Source organism: Orycteropus afer, unplaced genomic scaffold, assembly GCF_000298275.1.
Source record: "Orycteropus afer afer isolate SDZICR_OR568_19922 unplaced genomic scaffold, OryAfe1.0 scaffold00113, whole genome shotgun sequence".
NCBI lineage: Eukaryota > Metazoa > Chordata > Mammalia > Tubulidentata > Orycteropodidae > Orycteropus > Orycteropus afer.
This window is the reverse complement of record NW_006921700.1, coordinates 7,808,822-7,813,968: the sequence shown is the minus strand read 5'-3', so window position 1 is coordinate 7,813,968 and position 5,147 is coordinate 7,808,822.

The following is a 5,147-nucleotide window of genomic DNA, read 5'->3' as shown; positions in this document are numbered from 1 at the left end:
AACACATAGCCACTCACATTTGTCACCCCTCTACAAATGACCTCAAAGTGTTGCAAGGTTTGGTTTGAGAGTTACCAATAAATTTTAGCAAGTAGGTGAATTTGCAAATACAGAATCCACGAATGCTAAAGATCGACTGTGTATCGATATATAAGCATTCAGAGTTATACAAAAGAGAAGAAACTAGTGGGAAGGCACCTAACCAGACCCAGAGCTCTCAGCCACCTCTCCCTTTGCCAGGCTTCCCCCATCTCCCTCTAGGCCCTGACTCTGGCCCTGAATATTTAGGAAGGGCAATGTGGATGCTTTGTAATGTGACCACTCTGTGGTCACACAGGTAGACATAATTAGACCTATTCATCTCTCAGGTCTCTGGGGGCTGGAATATTTTCTGAGTGTGCATATACTCCTTTGATTTCCCTGTCTTCATTCCAGTGGATTGTTTTTTGCACCTGTTCCACCCAATGGACTAGTTCTCTCTGTTAGTGATCCCTAAGGGGTCTCCTGGCCCACCCTGACAGCTACACCACTACATTCCCTAAACAGATTTTTGCTGAGTGTATGTTGTTGCAGGAAAACTCTGCATGACACTTTTTTCCCAAATGAATTGCTCACATTGACCTGTTAGTAGGTGTTGATTTGAGGGAATCCATGCTTGCTGTACAATGAAGCAACACACTGGTGGCACTCACACTTTCAATCTTTTCTGCTGACCTAACCTGACTCATGGGGAGCATTGGTAGTTTGGTAATAAAATTCTTGCCTTCTGTGTGGGAGACCCAGGTTCAATTCCCAGCCAATGCACCTCATGCATGGCCACCACCTACCTGTCAGTGGAAGTTTGCCTGTTGCTATGATGCTCAACCTATACCTTGACCAGGAGGCTGTCGTTCGAATGGAACAAGGGGACACTAAAATCAAGAAGGGAGTATGTCAGGGTTGTATCCTTTCCCCACACTTATTCAATCTATATGCTGAGCAAATAACCCGAGAAGCTGGACTATATGAAGAAAAACGTGGCATCAGGATTGGAGGAAGAATCATTAACAACCTGAGATACACAAACAATACAACTTTGCTTGCTGAAAGTGAGGATAACTTAAGGCACTTACTGATGAAGGCTAAAGAATACAGTCTGCAGTATTAATTACATTTCAATATAAAGAAAACAAAAATCCTCACAACTGGACCAATGAGCATCATCACAATAAATGGAGAGAAGATTGAGGTTGTCAAAGAATTCACGTTGCCTGGTTCTACAATCGATGCCAATGGAAGCAGCAGTCAGGACATTAGACAACGTGTAGCATTGGGAAGGTCAACTGTGAAGGAATTGTTTCAAGTGCTGAGGAGCAAGGATGTCTCCTTAAGGACTAAGGTGTGCCTGACACAAGCCATGATATTTCCAATCGCCTCGTATGCATGTGAGAGCTGGACAATGAATAAGGGAGACTGAAAAAGACTTGATGCTTTTGAGTTGTGGTGCTGGCGAAGAATGCTGAACGTACCATGGACTGCTAAAAGAACTAACAGATCTGTCCTGGAGGAAGTACACCCAAAATGCTCCTTGGAAGCGAGAATGGCCAGACTTAGTCTCACCTATTTTGGTCATGTTGTCAGAAGGGACCATTCCCTGGAGAAGGATGTCATACTTGGTAAGGTGGAGGGTCGACAAAAGAGGGGGAGGCCTTCAACGAGATGGATTGACACAGTGGCTGCGACAATGGGCTCAAGTATAGCAGGGATCATGGAGCTGGCGTGGGATCGGGCAGTGTTTCATTCTGCTGTGCATGGGGTCGCTATGAGTTGGAAACAACTCGACAGCACCTAACAACAACAACATGATGTTCAACAGGTTTCAGCAGAGTTTCCAGACTAAGGCTAAGAAGAAAGGCCTGGTGATCCACTTCTGAAAATCAGCCAGCGATGACCCTATGGATCACAACAGTCTGATTCACAACTGATCTTGGTGATGGCCCAGGACTGAGTAGTGTTTTGTTGTGTTGTGTGTGGGCTCACCATGAGTTGAGGGTAGACTTGATGGGAGCTAACAACAAGAGTGGCTTGTGTTTCCTCAGACAAGGTTGGGAGCATTTTCTTTGATCTTATCCAAGGGGCTTCTGCTCGGAAAGGACTGGCTAACAGTTCTGAACAGTCAGAGTCTTGTCATCGGCCACTGCACTACCATGTGTATGTGAGGTGAGGGCGTACGCAGCTTGACCTGATGTGGAGGGGTCTCCATCCTTCTAGTATCAAGGGTGTACCCTAAGCATGCCAACTCACTGCCCAGATCAAGCCAAATCCGTCAAACTACTCACCCAAACTTTAGCTCAAAACTTCAGCCAAGGAAGCTTAGTTCCTGAAATATGAAGAAGGCCATAAATTAGCCATATGATAGGTAGTGGTTGTTATATAGAACATGTAACATGCTCAGCACAGTGTCTGGTAGGGAGTAACTATTCACCTATTGTCAGTCCCTAATAAAAATGTGATTAATCTCTCTTGGGTAGAGTGATTTGTTCCTCCCTCTCTAGGGGGATCAGAGGATATTTGCTCTAGAAAAGGAGAGTACAGGGGTGCTAGACACCCTGGTGATCTGAAAGGGGTTTGAAGTGGGGCTGAGTGACAGAAGAACGGATCATGGAATACTGACAACCCACTTGACCTCCACCCACCCATCCATCCAGTTGTCATCAACTCAACTCTGACTCATGGGGATATCATGTGTACCAGAAGTGTGTGTGCTCCACAAGGTTTTCAGTAGCTGAGTTTGGGGAGGTGGATTGCCAAGCACATCTCCTCAGGTGCCTCTGGGTGGACTTGAACTACTGAGCTCTCAGTTAGGAGCCAAGTATGTTAACCATTTGCACCTCCCCAGGACTCCACTTTACCTTTTGCATGACTTTTCCATTGGTTGGTTCTGTTCTCTCCTCAAGGATGGTGTTAGTGGAAGGTCACTGGTATAATGCCTTCCCCAGACACAGGAAAATTATCTTTCCTTGAGAAATGTAGGTTCTTACAAGATATCAGAAGACTCAGAAATTCACTCTGGTACTTTCAGAAAATGCTCCTGTAGGATCCAATTTTTGTATCTTGAGGCCAAATGGCTTATGCTTCCACATTGTAAAATGCAGACACTTGAGTGCTTTCTCCAGAGCAAAAAATTGGTTGACACTCCCTGCTGATGGATTCAAACATTTTGACTGAACTCCTCATTCAAATTCCCATCAGTTTAGTCAATTGATGTCATACCAGATATCTGTCAGCACAACCAGCCAAGTCGATTAGACACCTGGTCTTTTTAGTAAAAGAGCTAACTTGTTATTTCCAAAAACAAAAATTAAAAAAAAAAAACTCAAGTTAAAAATAACCTATCAATTTAGCTAGCAACTGATAAATTCTATCAGAAAAGCACATTTTGTTAAACTACTTTGACATTTTTTTCCACTGGATCTACTGAATCAATCAGTTGTTGAGAGGGGGTGTTATTGAACAGATGTGTCAGTTTGCTGAACTAGCAAGCAGGTCAACATCAGAAGTGAAATCATCAAAAAGATTTCATCAGAATGGCCGTTGCTCAATCATCCACAATAACAATGAGAAATAGGATCCTGCTAAGCGTATGACAGCTAATCCCCAATCACAGCAATTTTGTGCTTTGAAGAGCATTTTTCTATTTTTTCTAGAAATTTGCCCTTCCTGTCTCTTGTTTGTCTATAATTGGTAAGAAAGTGGGTGTGATTTCCCAGGCAAGGCTCTGATCTGAGTCCCAGATTGTCCATCAACAATCAACAACCAGATGATTGGTTGAACAGAAATGAGGGTTGACTGTATTTATTGGGGCTCCTTGGATTTTGTACTATACTGAATTAATTTGAAAGATGTGATTCCTACCCAAGTCCAGTGGATTAAGGTAAATTCACTATTGACATAGTCTATTGTAGACTTGCACTAAAGAGTTCAAGGGAGTTCCGGGGTGACATAAACAGTCACCAGCTTGGCTACTAACCAAAAGTTTGGTGGTTCGAATCCACTCAGAGGTGCTTGGCAATCTACTTCAGAAGAATCACAGCCATTGAAAATTATATGGAACGCAGTTCTGCTCTGACACATGTGGGGTCGTCATGAGTCGAAGTTGACTTGACAGCAATCACTTTGGTTTTTAAAGGGTTCACATGAGGCTCTTTGTCAAAGCTGAAGCCATTGAAAGTGGCCTCTGGCACTGTCCTCTGTCTTTACTCTTTTCCCAACTCTTAGTGGCTCACCACCTCTTCATATACCACTTCCCAAGGTGCCCAGACCCCTCATACTGACCCCTAACATGCCAGAACTCACTAGGAGGTTGTGGACTTGATGGGCTAACTCTTGCCAGGGGTCCTTGTTTCTCTAAAGAAGACAGCTAAAGAGGTCTATGCCTAGATCAAAGGAGTGAATCACTAATGGTGTAATTTCAGACGCCAGATAACTGGAGAGGGTCAAAATGTCAGTGTCAGCAGAGGTGATTTTAACAACACTAGGAATTTTGAAGTCAGAACATGCTCACTTTTGAGTATATTCATATGGAATTAAGTTGCCCACTTTTGTGCAATTCTTATTTTCCTTGGGTAAAATTTTCTCCTGGTCACAAACATTTCTGCAATGGGAATAAGCTGATTATGTATTATTAGTCACTCACCACCTACAATTCACTTTTCCAATTTTCCTCTGTTGCTTATACAGCACCACTTTGTCAATCCCTACGGTTTATTGACTGAGTTCTGATGGCTGGAGTAAACAAATTGCTTCAAGAGTGACTGTGTTGCAGAAAGGGCATTGCTTGCTAGATTCTAAATGATGGGATTAGTGTGTGATCCAATTGGTCCTGATGTCAGGAGGCAATCCACCATCATGAGGCTGCAGGTTGCCACATCCCATCCTTCAGCAATAATGCTGTATGGTATATAATATTTACCATTTAAAAAATTCTGAGTCAATATCTGATAATATCCAGATCAATGATTTTGTAGATAAAATATTCCAAATCATAAAATCTACTCCTTTAAAACTCTCTGAAAATGAACAGAAATGTAATGCATAATAACAATCCTGCTGTATGAAAGAATCAGGAATACTAATAATCAAGAGGTCTACAACCTTGCTTTAGGTCA